Genomic DNA, 18,120 nt, shown 5'->3' with positions numbered 1-18,120 from the left:
CTTATGCTTCCATCTATTGGAATTATGTAGCAACTGCAGTAGTACTGAATGATGTTTAATTCCTTACTAAAGTAGTAATTACTCAGAATTGCAAAATATACAATCTTCTAGTTAATTTTATCACTTACATCCATAAAATAACAATTTATAGCATAACAAACAATTAAACTGACATAAACCAAAAACACCACACATTTAGTTAATTGCCAAATTGAGCCGGTCGGTCACATCTGAGAGTGAGACGGATATATAGCATTTTGCAAAAAAAAAATGTGACTCTCTGAAATGAAACCATCAAGTGATATAATATAAACAAAGTCATGTCTGTCATTGAACAACCCCGTGCCATGATTAGATAGTGAAAAAACACAATTTATTTGATCATTTCTTTAAGTAATAAAATCGAATTCACCAACTTTTCTGAAAATTGATACATAGCATTTTAGAATGAAAGTCTTCTTATGTTTCCCCATCTGAGCTCAGAGTAGATGAGAGATGTAATGTTTGTCTCTGTTGTGTTGAAGACCAATCAAGGAGGAGAGACCAGCCTCCCCTGTTCCCAGCTGTGTGTCCATGAAGAGTGACCGGTCTATGGGTATACCTATAGAGTTTAGAGAGGGAGACTTTTCTACTGAACAAAGGTAAGAAGAACTCATGGGTCATGGTCAGTGAGTTAAACAACACTGTCTCTAGTAATTTCTCCTCTCCCATTTTCCCATTTATTTTTGTTGTTTTCATAATAAATAAGGCTAATACTTTTGTCCATTTTCATAGTCCTAAAACAATATTAAACAAACACAACATTCCCTCTGTCTGTCTGTCTGTCTGTCTCGTTGCCTGTGTCTCTGCCTGCCTGTCTGTCACTGTCTGTCTCTGTGTCTTTCGCTGTCTGTGTGTCTGTCTCACTGTCTCTGTCTATGTCTGTGTGTGTCTCTCTGTCTCTCTGTGTCTGTCTCTGTCTGTCTGTGTCTGTGTCTGTATGTCTCTGTGTCTGTCTCTGTCTTTCTCTGTCTGTGTGTCTTTCACCATCTGTCTGTGTCTCTGTCTCACTGTCTCTGTGTCTGTCTCTCTCTCTGTGTCTGTCTCTCTGTCTGGTGTCTGCGGTGTATCTGTCTTTGTGTCTGTCTGTATCTGTCTTTCTTGTGTCTGTCTGTCTCTGTCTTTCTTGTGTCTGTCTGTCTCTGTCTTTCTTGTGTCTGTCTGTCTCTGTCTGTCTAATTTCTGTCTGTCTGTCTGTCTGTGTCTGTCTCACTGTCTGTGTCTGTCTCACTGTCTGTCTGTCTGTGTCTGTCTCACTGTCTGTCTGTCTGTGTCTGTCTCACTGTCTGTCTGTCTGTCTGTCTCTGTGTCTGTCTCACTGTCTCTGTGTCTGTCTCACTGTCTCTGTGTGTCTCTCTGTCTCTGTGTGTCTCTCTGTCTCTCTGTGTGTCTCTCTGTCTCTCTGTGTGTCTGTCTGTGTCTCTGTCTCACTGTGTCTGTCTCGTCTGTCTGTCTGTCTGTCTGTCTCTGTCTTTCTTGTGTCTGTCTGTCTCTGTCTTTCTTGTGTCTGTCTGTCTCTGTCTGTCTAATTTCTGTCTGTCTGTCTGTCTGTCTGTGTCTGTCTCACTGTCTGTGTCTGTCTCACTGTCTGTCTGTCTGTGTCTGTCTCACTGTCTGTCTGTCTGTCTGTCTGTCTGTCTGTCTGTCTGTCTGTCTGTCTGTCTGTCTGTCTGTCTGTCTCACTGTCTCTGTGTCTGTCTCACTGTGTGTCTGTGTCTGTCTCACTGTCTCTGTGTGTCTCTCTGTCTCTGTGTGTCTCTCTGTCTCTCTGTGTCTCTCTGTCTCTCTGTGTCTCTGTCTCACTGTGTCTCTGTCTCACTGTGTCTCTGTCTCACTGTGTCTGTGTCTGTCTCGTCTGTCTGTCTGTCTGTCTGTCTGTCTGATCCCGAGCTCTTCTTATGTATCCCCATCTGAGCTCAGAGTAGATGAGAGATGTAATGTTTGTTACTGTTGTGTTGAAGCCCAATCAAGCAGGAGAGACCAGCCTCCCCTGTTCCCAGCTGTGGGTCTATGAAGAGTGACCAGTCTATGGACCGTCCTATATGTTTTAAAGAGGGAGACTTTTCTACTGAACAAAGGTAAGAAGAACTCATGGGTCATGGTCAGTGAGTTAAACAACACTGTCTCTAGTCATTTCTCCTCTCACATTTTACCATTTATTTTCGTTGTTTTCATAATCCATAGGCTAATCCTTTTGTCCATTTCATAGTCCTAAAACAATATTAAACAAACACAACATTCCCTTCCTCTGTGTGTGTGTGTGTGTGTGTGTGTGTGTACTCCCTGGACGAGGAGATGTAATCTCATGTTTTGTCCACAGAAACCAACAGGAGAGATCAGAGTCAGAGATTCTCAGTGGTCAGTCTTCCCAGAGTCATCAAACAGACCTGGCCTCCATATTCAGAGTATGTGGTCCTGTTATGTACATTTGTTTTTGTTAAGCTTAAGTAAAGTTCATCTGTCAATCATTCATTAATGTGTTCATGAGAAAGCATTTCTTCTCTTGCTTAACTTATTTACTTAATTTTTTTCAGTTGCTTGAAGAGAATATTATGACATTTTTGAAGAACGAGCTGAAGATGTTCAAGAGGATTCTTAGTCCAGAACTCCCAGAAGGCTTTGAGAGTCAGAAGCAGGATAAGGAAGTGGTGGATGCTGAAGATGAGAAGCAGGAGAGCAGTGCCAGAGAGGGGGCTCTGAAGATCACACTGCACGTCCTGAGGAAAATGAACCAGAAAGAGCTTGCTGACACACTAGAGAACTGTAAGATCTGTCTGCCTCATGTTGAATGCTGTTTTATAACATTTAAAAGCTGTAGCTAAAGTACAGCTAAAGTAGCTGTGTAACTCAATGATATTGTAGCAGCCTCAACACCCCTAGTGACCTCATCAAGTAGCAGCAGGGATGTGTTGTGGTGATTCATTTAGAGAGAGAGAGAGACAACATTAATAATACCATCAATAATACCAATAATAATATAATCAGTCACACCAGTCTGTAATACATTATGAGAACATTTACACATTTACATAGACAGTTAAGATAATAAATTATTATAATTTAAACTTTACAACAGTCCTTCAATACTGTAGGCATTAAAACAGACATAATATTAATATCCTCTGTGTTATTTCTTCATTCAGATGAGCTTGCTGTGATTTGCCAACGTGAATTCAAATCTAATCTTAAGAAGAAGTTTCAATGTGTATTTGAGGAGATCGCTAAACAAGGAAACCGAACACTTCTCAATAAGATCTACACAGAGCTCTACATCACAGAGGGTGGAACAGGAGAGGTCAATAATGAAAATGAGCTGAGACAGATTGAGACCACAACCAGGAAACAAGCAAGACCAGAGACTGCAATCAAATGTAACGACATCTTCAAACCCTTAACTGGACAAGACAAACTTATCAGAACTGTGCTGACAAAGGGAGTCGCTGGCATTGGAAAAACAGTCTCTGTGCAGAAGTTCATTCTGGACTGGGCTGAAGGAAAAGCAAATCAGGATGTCCAATTTGTATTTTCATTCCCTTTTCGGGAGCTGAATTTGATGAAAGAGGACAAACACACTTTCATTGAACTTCTCAATCACTTCTCAATGGAAACCAAAGAATCAAAAATCTCCAACTACAACAAGTACAAAGTTCTGTTCATCTTTGATGGTCTGGATGAGTGCCGACTGCCCCTAGACTTCCAGAAGAACAAGATCTGTTGTGACGTCACAGAGTCAACCTCAGTGGATGTTCTGCTGACAAATCTCATCAAGGGAAATCTGCTTCACTCTGCTCTCCTCTGGATAACTACCCGACCTGCAGCAGCCAATAAGATCCCTTCAGGATGTGTTGACCAGGTGACAGAGGTACGAGAGTTCAATGACCCACAGAAGGAGGAGTACTTCAGGAAGAGATTCAGTGATGAGGACCTGGCCAGCAGAATCATCTCACACATAAAGACATCAAGGAGCCTCCACATCATGTGCCACATTCCAGTCTTCTGTTGGATTTCTGCAATAGTCCTTGAACACATGTTGGAATATAAGAGAGAAGAGATGCCCAAGAGTCTGACTGAGATGTACACACACCTTGTGGTGTTTCATACCAAACAGAAGAATGAAAAGTATCTTTGGAGAAGGATTCTCCCTGATCTTCTCCTTGATGTACTTGACTGTTTCTTCATGGCTCTGTGAGCTTCTTCTTGTCTTTGTCAGTAGACCTCGTAAGTGCTTCTGATTGGACTCCAGTGAGAGGCCCAGAAGGAAGCGGAGGAACAGGTCCAGGTTTCCTGTCTCACTTTGTAGACGGTAACTTTACGCCTTTGTCTGATCCTCACAGAAAGGTTCCTGGACGTTGTTTGCAGTTTGTCCATTAGATTCCCATCACTCTTGTAGAAAGTTACTTCAGGCTCATCTTTTGTTTTCAGATTGTTCATTACATTCTCATTGTTGTTGATAAATGAGAGAAACACATATAGAGCAGCCAGAAACTCCTGAATGCTCAGATGAACAAAGCAGTACACCTTGTCCTGGTACAGCCCACATTCCTCTTTAAAGAGCTGTGTGCACAATCCTGAGAACACTGAGGCTTCATTGACATCAATGCCAGCCTCTTTCAGGTCTTCGTCATAGAAAATCAGATTGCCATTCACAAGCTGTTGAAAAGCCAGTTTTCCCAGTGACAGAATGATCTCTTTACTCCAGTATGGACCTGTCTCTTCCTTCCCAGAGAGGAGCATCAATCTGTTCCACTGTCTGAATGAACTGAATGACCATTTTCTAGTGGAGGAGATCCAAAGCTACCTGAGATCAGGAAGTCTCTCAAAACCCAACCTGTCACCTGCAGTGGTCAGCTCTGGTCTTTGTGTTGCTGACTTCAGAAAAGGAGCTCGATGTGTTTGACCTGAAGAAATACTCCAGATCAGAGGAAGGTCTTCTGAGGCTGCTGCCAGTGGTCAAAGCCTCCAGAGCTGTTCTGTGATTAAATAAAATACATGTAAGAACTAATCATCAGGAAGAAATATTCAGTTTAGAGAAAAATATGTATATAATGTTATATTGAAAAATGTATTGAATAAATGCATTGATTTGCATGTATATAATATTATATTGAAAACCATTTTGAATCGGTGTATTGGTGTTCACATTAGTATGACGATATAACCATACAATTATATTAGAAGGAAGATGAATCTATATGTTGTTGGAGAGAATAAACCAAATGCATCTGCCATTGTCCTTCTACACTACTTGTTAAATTAACAGTGTGTTTGTGAATTCATGATGATCTCTTTGTCAGGCTGTCAGGCTGTCAAGTCACAGAGGAAAGCTGTGCTTCTCTGGCCTCAGCTCTGAGGTCAAACCCCTCACACCTGAGAGAGCTGGACCTGAGCTACAGTCACCCAGGAGACTCAGGAGTCAGACTGCTCTCTGCTGGACTGGAGGATCCACACTGCAGACTGGAGAAACTCAAGTATGTAGAGGGTTTATGTCAATGTTCATATCAGACATGTTTGACTTATCAGGCTAGTTAACCTCTATGGGCTAGGCGGGACGAATTCGTCCCACCTACGTAACAGCCAGTTGAAGCCTGTGGCGCGATTTTCAAATACCTTAAAAATCCTATTACTTCAATTTCTCAAACATATGACTATTTTACAGCTATTTAAAGACAAGACTCTCGTTAATCTAACCACACTTTCCGATTTCAAAAAGGCTTTACAACGAAAGCAAAACATTAGATTATGTCAGCAGAGTACCAAGCCAGAAATAATCAGACACCCATTTTTCAAGCTAGCATATAATGTCACAAAAACCCAGAAGACAGCTAAATGCAGCACTAACCTTTGATGATCTTCATCAGATGACACACCTAGGACATTATGTTATACAATACATGCATGTTTTGTTCAATCAAGTTCATATTTATATCAAAAAACAGCTTTTTACATTAGCATGTGAAGTTCAGAACTAGCATACCCCCCGCAAACTTCCGGCGAATTTACTAACAATTTACTAAATTACTCACGATAAACGTTCACAAAAAGCATAACAATTATTTTAAGAATTATAGATACATTACTCCTCTATGCACTCGATATGTCCGATTTTAAAATAGCTTTTCGGTGAAAGCACATTTTGCAATATTCTAAGTACATAGCCCGGCATCACAGGGCTAGCTATTTAGACACCCAGCAGGTTTAGCACTCACCAATATCAGATTTACTGTAAGAAAAATGGACTTACCTTTCCTGTTCTTCATCAGAATGCACTCCCAGGACTTCTACTTCAATAACAAATGTAGGTTTGGTCCAAAATAATCCATAGTTATGTTCCAACAGCGACGTTTTGTTCGTGCATCCCAGACACTATCCCAATGGTAAATAACGGTCGTGCGCACGGCACATTTCGTGACAAAAGATTTCTAAATATTTCATTACCGTACTTCGAAGCATGTCAACCGCTGTTTAAAATCAATTTTTATGCCATTTTTCTCGTAAAAAAGCGATAATATTCCGACCGGGAATCTGCAATTAGATAAACAGCCGAAGGAAAATATATCACTGGGTCGAATCAGGCACGCGTTTAATTCCATTGTCCTTTGATGGGCCACTTTGCAAAGGCGATAATGTGTTTCAGCCTGAGGCTGCCTCATCATCGTTCAGGTTTTTCCCGGGCTCTGAGAGCCTATTGGAGCCCTAGGAAATGTCACGTTACAGCTAAGATCCTGACTCTTCAATAAACAGAAGCAAGAACAACAAAACCTTGTCAGACAGGCCACTTCCTGAATGAAACCTTCTCAGGTTTTTGCCTGCCAAATGAGTTCTGTTATACTCACAGACACCATTCAAACAGTTTTAGAAACTTTAGGGTGTTTTCTATCCATATGTAATAAGTATATGCATATTCTAGTTACTGGGTAGGAGGGGTAACCAGATTAAATCGGGTACGTTTTTTATCCGGACGTGAAAATACTGCCCACTATCCCAAACAGGTTAAAAACCTCTTACATCTAGACGTTCCGCTAGAAGAACACCTGCTCCAATATCCAATGATGGGCGTGGCGCGAAATACAAATTCCTCTAAAATCCGAAAACTTCCATTTTTCAAACATATGACTATTTCACAGCATTTTAAAGACAAGACTCTCGTTAATCTAACCACACTGTCCGATTCCAAAAAGGCTTTACAGCGAAAGCAAAACATTAGATTATGTCAGCAGAGTACCAAGCCAGAAATAATCAGACACCCATTTTTCAAGCTAGCATATAATGTCACAAAAACCCAGAAGACAGCTAAATGCAGCACTAACCTTTGATGATCTTCATCAGATGACACTCCTAGGACATTATGTTATACAATACATGCATGTTTTGTTCAAGTTTATATTTATATCAAAAACCAGCTTTTTACATTAGCATGTGACGTTCAGAACTAGCATTCCCACCGAACACTTCCGGTGAATTTACTAAATTACTCACGATAAACGTTCACAAAAAACATAACAATTATTTTAAGAATTATAGATACAGAACTCCTTTATGCAATCGCAGTGTCTGATTTTAAAATAGCTTTTTTCGGTGAAAGCACATTTTGCAATATTCTGAGTAGATAGCTCGCCATCACGGGCTAGCTAATTTGACACCCACCAAGTTTGGTACTCACCAAACTCAGATTTACTATAAGAAAAATTTGATTACCTTTGCTGTTCTTTGTCAGAATGCACTCCCAGGACTTCTACTTCAACAACAAATGTTGGTTTGGTTCCAAATAATCCATAGTTATATCCAAATAGCGGCGTTTTGTTCGTGCGTTCAAGACACTATCCGAAGGGTAACGAAGGGTGACACGCGGACGCGTATCGTGACAAAAAAATTCAAAATATTCCATTACCGTACTTCGAAGCATGTCAAACGCCGTTTAAAATCAATTTTTATGCGATTTTTCTCGTAAAATAGTGATAATATTCCGACCGGGAGTCGTTGTTTTCGTTCAAAGACTGAAAAAGTAAAATGGACTCTTAACGTGCACCCGTCTCATTGTTCTCAGATCGACCACTTACCAAATGCGCTACTGTTTTTCAGCCAGTAACTGCAGAGTCATCATTCCTCCACCTTCTGGGAGCCTACGGGAGCCTTAGAAAGTGTCACGTTACAGCAGAGATCCTTTGTTTTGGATAGAGATGACAAAGAAGGCCAAGAAATGGTCAGACAGGGTACTTCCTGTACAGAATCTTCTCAGGTTTTGGCCTGCCATTTGAGTTCTGTTATACTCACAGACACCATTCAAACAATTTTAGAAACTTTGGAGTGTTTTCTATCCAAAGCTACTAATTATATGCATATTCTAGTTTCTGGGCAGGAGTAATAACCAGATTAAATCGGGTACGTTTTTTATCCGGCCGTGAAGATACTGCCCCCTATCCATAACAAGTTAATGAATTAAAACTCGTTAACCTCTATGGGCTAGGTGGGACGCAAGCGTCCCACCCGTGGTGCACTCCATCAACAGCAGGTGCATTTCAAGAGCGGCAAATTTGAATCCAAATAAATGTCAAAATTCAAATTTTTCAAACATACAACTATTTTACACCCTTTGAAAGATAAACATCTCCTTAATCTAACCACGTTTTACGATTTCAAAAAGGTTTTACGGCGAAAGCATAAATTTAGAGTATGTTAGGACAGTACATTTACAAGAGTTGTGTGTAATGTTTTGTCAATTCAAAGACAGGGTCACCAAAACCATAAAACCAGCTAAAATGATGCACTAACCTTTTACAATCTCCATCAGATGACACTCCTAGGACATTATGTTAGACAATGCATGCATTTTTAGTTCTATCAAGTTCATATTTATATCCAAAAACAGCGTTTTACTATGGCATTGATGTTGAGGAAATCGTTTCCCTCCAATAACCGGCAGTCAAGTCAGCACCACAAATTAAATAATTAAAATTAGAAAACATTGGTAAAATATTATATTGTCATTTAAAGAATTATAGATTTACATCTCTTGAACGCAATCAACTTGCCAGATTTAAAAATAACCTTACTGGGAAATCACACTTTGCAATAATCTGAGCACTGCGCCCAGAAAAATACGCGTTGCGATACAGACTAGTCGTCATGTTGGGGAGATCTAAAATCGAAAATACTATGTAAATAATCCATTACCTTTGATTCTCTTCATAAGATGTCACTTCCAGGTATCACAGGTCCATAACGAATGTAGTTTTGTTCAAAAAAGCTCATCATTTATGTCCAAAAATCTCCGTCTTGTTAGCACATGATCTAAGCCCGCCGGACTTCACTTCATGAACGAGGGGAAAAAATATATTTACGTTCGTTCAAACATGTCAAACGTTGTATAGCATAAATCATTAGGGCCTTTTTTAACCAGAACATGAATAATATTCAAGGTGGACGAATGCATTCTCTTTTATAACGTATTGGAACGAGGGTACCCAACATGAACTCGAGCGCCAGGTGTCTAATGGGCCATCATCGTTCCATGGCTCTTGTTCGGTCAGATCTCCCTCCAGAAGACTCAAAACACTTTGTAAAGGCTGGTGACATCTAGTGGAAGCAATAGGAAGTGCCAAAATATTCCTCAGCCCCTGTGTTTTTCAATGGCATAGGTTTAAAGGTAATACAACACATCAGGTATCCACTTCCTGTCAGAAAATGTCTCAGGGTTTTGCCTGCCAAATGAGTTCTGTTATACTCACAGACACCATTCAAACAGTTTTAGAAACTTTAGAGTGTTTTCTATCCATATATAATAAGTATATGCATATTCTAGTTACTGGGTAGGATTAGTAACCAGATTAAATCGGGTACATTTTTTTTATCCAGCCGTGCAAATACTGCCCCCTAGCCCTAACAGGTTAAAACTCATTAAAACTCGTTTTTCAACCACTCCACAAATGTCTTGTTAACAAACTATAGTTTTGGCAAGTCAGTTAAGACATCTTCTTTGTGCATGACACAGGTCATTTTTCCAACAATTGTTTACAGACAGATTATTTCACTTACAATTCACTGTATCACAATTCCAGTTGGTCAGATATATATATATATATATATCATTAAATAAATAATATCAACAACAGTGTTGAGGATCAGCGTGGCAGATGTGCTGTTGCCTACCCTTACCACCTGGGGGAGGCCCGCCAGGAAGTCCAGGATGCAGTTTGACGACGGGGCGGTAGTCATTTAGGCAGGTTACCTTTACATTATTGGGCACAGGGACTATGGTGGTCTGCTTGAAACATGTAGGTTTTACAGACTCTTTCAGGGAGAGGTTGAAAATGTCAATGAAGACATTTGCCAGCTGGTCCTCGCATGCTCTGAGCACACGCCCTGGTAATCCGTCTGGCCCTGCGGCCTTGTGAATGTTGACCTGTTAAAAGGTCTTTCTCACATCGGCTACGGAGAGCATGATCATACAGTCATCCGGAACATCTGGTGCTCTCATGCATGCTTCAGCGTTGCTTGCCTCGAAGCGAGCATAAATTATATTTAGCTCCTCTGGTAGGCTTGCATCACTGGGCAGCTCGTGACTGGGTTTCCCTTAGTAGTCCGTAATCCTGCACAATCCGACGAGCCTGTGTTGCTTTTGGGAGAGTGAACAAATAATAACTATAGCAGATATTGAAACCCTGGTGAAATAATCACTAGTCAGGCAACCTCAACCCTACTATACATTCATTATATATTAATCTTAATATCTGATATGAAAATAAAAAATACGAAATAAAAGACGAAAGAGTGCATCGTCCAGCACACCAATGAAACGAATTTACCTCAACATGCCCCTTGCTTGCACAAGAAGGCAGAATGACGGCACAAGCTTTTTAGCTGCTGATGGCATAAGCTTTTTGGCAGGGCTTGTTGAGTTGGCTACTTGTGCGAGAAGGTAATTCGGCTCAATGTTGGTTGATGAATTAATGTAAAAGGAAACTACATTTTCTCGACCAGAGGTGACTGAATTAATGTTCAGGCTTATTGATAATCATTGTAGTATTGAAGTATAATTTCAAAACAGGTAATAATAAACATGAATCATCATTATATTACTTCACAGGAATCTGTTAAAATTATGTTTCAGTCCATCCTTGTGGAGAGGGAGAGAGATCGATGTAATCAGGGAGAAAACAGAGCTTCTGAGATTTCATTTGTAGTCTTATGCTGCCATCTATTGGAATTATTTTTCAATTGCAATACATTTTTTTAGAAGCCATGTGTTGATCTGACCATCAGTTTCAAAGGTCACTGAATAAAGTGTTTATCCTTACTGAAGTAGTAATTACTCCAAATTGCAAAATATCCAATATTTGTTGGTTAATTTTATATATTGTCCAGCCTAACATGAGGTAATAAATACATTTGAATATGTCACTTGAGATGATACAATTTACTCTCCACATAATTTTCCATCAATGGATGTCGATTTAACGAATTTGACTGCTATGTTTAAGCAATAAGGTACAAGGGAGTATGGTATATGACCAATATACCACAGCTAAGGGCTGTTCTTATGCACGACGCAACGCAGAGTTCCTGGATACAGCCGTTAACCATGGTATATTGGCCATATACCACAAACCCCTGGGATGCATTAATGCTATTATAAACTGGTTACCAACGTAATATTAATTTTGTAATACCCATGGTATACGTTGATTTACACAATGGCTTTCAGCCAATCAGCATTCAGGGTTCGAGGCTTTCTGCCAACCAGCATGCCATGCTCGGACCCAGTTTATAATTGTAAATAAATCCCTTTTGTGCATGTGCATAACTATAGATAAATCCGACAGGAGTTTGGTAAATTCAATGATTGGTTTGGAAAGGCACACATCTGTCTACAGTGCAGTCAGAAAGTATATTGACTATTTCCACATTTTGTTACATTAGGTTACAGCCTTATTCTAAAATGGATTAAAACGTTTTTTTCCCCTTATCAATCTACACACAATGCCCTATAATGAAGTAGCAAAAACGTTTATTTTTTTTTATTTTAGCAAATTTATTCAAAATAAAATACAGACATTTTGCATTTACATAAGTACTCAGACCCTTTACTCAGTACTTGTTGAAGCACCTTTGGCAGCGATTACAAGCTACAAGCTTGGCACACCTGTATTTGGGGAGTTTTCTATTATTCTCTGCAGATCATCTCAAGGACTGTAAGGTTGGATGGGGAGCATCGCTGCACAGTTATTTTCAGGTCTCTCCAGAGATTTTGAATCGGGCTCTGGCTGGGCCACTCAAGGACATTCAAGCAGATTAATCTATATGTTGTTTGAGAGAATAAACCGAATGCATCTGCCATTGTCCTTCTACACTACTCGTTAAATGAACAGTGTGTTTGTGAAGTCATGATGATCTCTTTGTCAGGCTGTCAGGCTGCCTAGTCACAGACGAAGGCTGTGCTTCTCTGGTCTCAGCTCTGAGGTCAAACCCATCACACCTGAGAGAGCTGGATCTGAGTAACAATGACCTGAAGGATTCAGGGGTGAAGCTGCTCTCTGCTGGACTGGGGAATCCCCACTGTAAACTGGAGACTCTGAGGTCAGTATTCCTGTAGTTGGTCAACAAGTGATAACTGTTCACCAGATCCACATGTGTTTACCAGACACACATAGTCCACACCATATGTGTTTGGACAGTGAAGCTTACAGTTTTAAATTTGGTGCTATGCTCCAGCATTTTGGATTTGAGATAGAATGTTTCATATTAGGTGACAGTACAGAATGTCACCTTTTATTTGAGGGTATTCATACATATCTGTTTTACCGTTTAGATATGAAAGCACTTTATGTATCTAGTTCTCCCATTTGAAGAAGTCCAAGTTATTTGGACAAATTAATTTACTCAAAAGTTTAGTATTTGCTCCAATATGGAGACTGGAGAAACTCAAGCATTTAGAGGGTTTATGTCAATGTTCATTTCAGACATGTTTGACTTATCAGGCTAGTTAAGACAAACATTCTTATCACCACTTGCACAAAGTTATGTGCTGACTCTGTGTGTGTGTGTGTGTGTGTGTGTGTGTGTGTGTGTGTGTGTGTGTGTGTGTGTGTGTGTGTGTGTGTGTGTGTGTGTGGGAGAGAGTTTGTGTGTCCCTCAATGACTGTCTGTTCTTCTGCTTACCGCTACAGTGTGGAACATGGTGGAGAGAGCAGAATGAAACCTGAACTTAGAAAATGTGAGTGTTAACTGCTGCGAAGAATATGACTAAGAATAAGTCTTAATTCAAGTTAAGTCAAAGACCACCATCATTACTGACTTGGTCATATTAAATATCAGCTGTAGTTCTACAGAAGCAGAAATCAGGGACACCAACGTTTACAATGAGTTGCTTTGACAATGTGTGTGGTGTGTTCGTGTTACATAACAAATGTGTGTATGTTCATGATGCTTAAGGTGTGTGTGTGCGTGTGTGTGTGTGTGTGTGTGTGTGCGTGCGTGTGTAAGTAATGGGAATAAGTGTGTTTTATATTACCATACAGTATAACATATGATCATTCAACAAGTCTCAAGTTACCTTAACTTCTCCTTTTGATACCTAGAAAGATCTACATTAAATGAATTAGTGAAAAGTGAGTTAACATTCTGATGTGAATGATGATGATTTCTAATATTGTGTCTGGTTTCAACCATCAGATGTCTGTGATCTCACACTGGACCCAAACACAGTAAACAAACACCTCTCTCTGTCTGAGGAGAACAGAAAGGTGACATGGAGGAGAGAGAAGCAGCCGTATCCTGATCACCCAGAGAGATTTGAGGACTGTAAACAGGTGCTGTGTAGAGAGGGTCTGACTGGGCGCTGTTACTGGGAGGCAGAGTGGAGTGGGGGAGAGGCTGTTATAGGAGTGACATATAAAGGAATCAACAGGAGAGGAGGGGGTAATAAATGTAAGATTGGTGGGAATAAGGAGTCCTGGAGTCTGGACTGCTCTGACAACAGTTACACTGCCTGGCACAATAATAATCCCACTACCAGCTCCCACTGAGTAAGAGTGTATCTGGATTGGCCAGCCGGCACTCTGTCCTACTATAGAGTCTCCTCTGACACACTGACCCACCTGCACACATTCACCTCCACGTTCACTGAGCCCCTCTATCCAGGGTTTAGGCTTTTTACAAAGTCCTCAGTGTCCCTGTGTCAAACACAACATGATGTTTCTCTCTAATGTTTTATGTTTGATCACAATATGACATTTAAATACATGGACACACACACACACACACACACACTGGAAACACACTCACACATACACTGGACACACACTCACACACACACACTCTTGACTCACACACACACACACTTCAATGGAACATGTTAATTGTATGTGTCCACATAACTGAGTATGTGACTAACCTTGTGAAACGGTCCTGTTATAATGTCCTGTTTTGGGGAGTATAATCCTGTGTTGCAAACCAGCTGTTTCCTGGGTCCTTGTATAGATAAACAGGGAAGTGAGAGTCCTGCCCAAGAACAGATCAAGATATAAAGATATGTGCTGTGATACGCTCACACACTGGACAAACGCTGGACACACACACCAAATGGATAAACACACACAAACACTGGAGACATGCACACACTGACACACACACACACACACACGGACACACAGGACACACACACACACTCGCAGTGGACACACACACACTCAGTCACACACACACACACTCACACACAATCACGCAGTACACACACACACACACTGGACACACACACACTGGACACCCACACACACACACTGGACACACACATTGGAATCAATCGCGCACACACACGTACACCCACACACTAAACACTCAATCACACACACACACACACACACACACACACACACACTGGACACACACACACACACTGGACACACACACACACACACACGATACAAACACTGGACAGACACACACACACACACACAACGGACAAACAGACACACACACTGGACAAACACGCACACATACACACACTGGACACACACTCACAAACACACACACTGGACAAACACTGGACACTCACTCACTCACACACACACACACACTGGAAACACATTCACACACACACTGGACACACACACACTGGACACACACACTCACACTCTTGACTCACACACACACCAGTTTATTCCTGTAAATCCACAGAACTAAAATATAAATGGCCCAAACACACACACTTCAATGGAACATGTTAATTGTATTTTTCCACATAACTGAGTATGTCACTAACCTTGTGAAACGGTCCTGTTATAATGTCCTGTTTTGGGGAGTATAATCCTGTGTTGCAAACCAGCTGTCTCCTGTGTCCTTGTATAGATAAATAGGGAAGTGAGAGTCCTGCCCAAGAACAGATAAAGATATAAAGATATGTGCTGATCACCCAATGCTTCTGAATTCAGACTGTCTACACTGTGCTGTTGAACTATGTTATTCTCTCTGAATTCATAAATATACACACACACACACACACACACACACACACACACACACACACACACACACACACACACACACACACACACCACACACACACACTGGACACACACACACAGTGAGCATTTCTCATTTGCCAAGATAATCCATCCACCTGACAGGTGTGGCATATCAAGAAGCTGATTAACAGCATGATCATTACAAAGGTCTCTCTAAAATGTGTAGTTTTGTCATATAAAAACCTCAGACCACTAATTGTATGGCGTCATGTGGGTGAGCGGTTTGCTGATGTCAACATTGTGAACAGAGAGCCCCATGGTGGAGGTGAGGTTATGGTTCAACATTGTGAACAGCCCCATGGTGGAGGTGGGGTTATGGTTCAACGTTGTGAACAGAGAGCCCCATGGTGGAGGTGAGGTAATGGTTCAACATTGTGAACAGCCCCATGGTGGAGGTGAGGTTATGGTTCAACATTGTGAACAGCACCATGGTGGAGGTGGGGTTATGGTTCAACATTGTGAACAGCCCCATGGTGGAGGTGAGGTTATGGTTCAACATTGTGAACAGCCCCATTGTGGAGGTGAGGTTATGGTTCAACATTGTGAACAGCCCCATGGTGGAGGTGAGGTTATGGTTCAACATTGTGAACAGCCCCATGGTGGTGGTGAGGTTATGGTTCAACATTGTGAACAGCCCCATGGTGGAGGTGAGGTTATGGTTCAACATTGTGAACAGCCCCATGGTGGAGGTGAGGTTATGGTTCAACATTGTGAACAGCCCCATGGTGGAGGTGGGGTTATGGTTCAACGTTGTGAACAGAGAGCCCCATGGTGGAGGTGGGGTTATGGTTCAACATTGTGAACAGCCCCATGGTGGTGGTGAGGTTACGGTATGGACATTGTGAACAGCCCCATGGTGGAGGTGAGGTTATGGTTCAACATTGTGAACAGCCCCATGGTGGTGGTGAGGTTATGGTATGGACATTGTGAACAGCCCCATGGTGGAGGTGAGGTTATGGTTCAACATTGTGAACAGCCCCATGGTGGTGGTGAGGTTATGTTATGGTTGGGCATAAGCCACAGACCATGAACACAATTGCATTTTATTGATGTCTATTTGAATGCACAGAGATACTGTGATGAGATCCCATTGTCATGCCGTTCATCCTCACCCATCACCTCATGTTTCAGCATGATAATGCACGACCCGATGTCCACAATTCCTGGAAGCTGAAAAAAACAGTTCTTCCATGGCCTGAGTACTCACCAGACATGTCACCCATTGAGCATGTTCGGGATGCTCTGGATAGACGTGTACGACAGCATGTTCCAGTTCCCGCCAATATCCAGCAACTTTGCACAGCCATTGAAGAGGAGTCGGACAACATTCCACAGGCCACAATCAACAGCCTGATCAACTCTATGTGAAGCAGATGTGTCAGGCTGCATGAGGGAAATGGTGGTCAGACCAGATACTGACTAGTTTTCTGATCCACACTCCTACTGTTTTATTAAGGTATCTGACTAACAGATGCATATCTGTATTCCCAGTCATGTGAAATCCATAGATTAGGGCCTACTGAATGTATTTCAAATGACTGATGTCCTTATATGAACTGTAACTCAGTAAAATCTTTGAAATTGTTGCATGTTGTGTTTATTGTTTTGTTCAGTAAACTAAAATGATCCGTTGTACATGTTTTATGTTTGATATGATGTTAGTAACACTCTGAAGTCATTCCATCCTTTCACTAAATGGTAGTAACACTAAGTAAGTCCATCATTTCACTAAATGGTAGTAACACTAAGTCATTCCATCCTTTCACTAAATGGTGGTAACACTAAGTCATTCCATCCTTTCACTAAATGGTAGTAACACTAAGTCATTCCATCCTTTCACTAAATGGTAGTAACACTAAGTCTTTCCATCCTTTCACTAAATGGTAGCAACACTAAGTCATTCCATCCTTTCACTAAATGGTAGTAACACAAAGTCATTCCATCCTTTCACTAAATGGTAATAACACTAAGTCATTCCATCCTTTCACTAAATGGTAGTAACACTAAGTCATTCCATCCTTTCACTAAATGGTAGTAACACAAAGTCATTCCATCCTTTCACTAAATGGTAGTAACACTAAGTCATTCCATCCTTTCACTAAATGGTAGTAACACTAAGTCATTCCATCCTTTCACTAAAAGGCAGTAACACTAAGTCATTCCATCCTTTCACTAAAGCTCTAAAGTTACTTTTTTGACAGATGCCTCATTTAAATGTTTTGGATTTTAATGTAAACTTCCGACTTCAACTGTATCTTAACAATATTGTGTCTCTAGCTGTAAGACCATTCCTGCTGGTATTTTTCTGTTATACAGTACCAGTCAAAAGTTTGGACACACCTACTTATTTAAGTTTTTTTATTTATTTTTACTATTTTCTACATTGTAGAATAACACTGAAGACATCAAAACTATGAAATAACACATATGGAATCATGTAGTAACTAAACTGAACTTACTAAAGTAAACTAAACTAACTTTGTAAGAACACTATAAGAAGAAGAAAACATGTATGCAGTCATATTCACTGTTATCTTTCTACCTTCCTCCATGTCTCATATTC

General features: G+C 40.7%; 2 long non-coding RNA genes across 3 annotated transcripts in view; one reads left to right on the top strand and one right to left on the bottom strand.

The window, feature by feature from the left end:
- Positions 1-98: 98 nt before the first annotated feature.
- Positions 99-15,375, bottom strand: LOC106611561 (uncharacterized). The gene is made up of 3 exons (XR_014391756.1): positions 15,296-15,375; positions 14,429-14,535; positions 99-601 (listed from the first exon to the last, which is right to left on the bottom strand). It is a non-coding gene; the product is annotated as an uncharacterized LOC106611561 (long non-coding RNA).
- The window catches only part of LOC145877446 (uncharacterized), a 60,754-nt gene continuing 45,733 nt past the window's right edge, over positions 3,100-18,120 (top strand). Inside the window, exons 1-4 of one of the 2 annotated variants that reach the window (XR_014391757.1) lie at positions 3,101-5,030; positions 5,334-5,507; positions 13,203-13,249; positions 13,708-15,357. This is a non-coding gene — a long non-coding RNA (uncharacterized LOC145877446). Of the gene's footprint in view, positions 5,031-5,333; positions 5,508-13,202; positions 13,250-13,707; positions 15,358-18,120 lie in introns of those variants that run through there. The other variant, XR_014391758.1, reaches the window with a different exon arrangement.

This window comes from Salmo salar, chromosome 03, assembly GCF_965601325.2.
Source record: "Salmo salar chromosome 03, fSalSal1, whole genome shotgun sequence".
NCBI classification, from domain to species: Eukaryota; Metazoa; Chordata; class Actinopteri; order Salmoniformes; family Salmonidae; genus Salmo; species Salmo salar.
The sequence above is the reverse complement of the archived record's forward strand: the minus strand, read 5'-3'. Positions and strand labels throughout refer to the sequence as shown.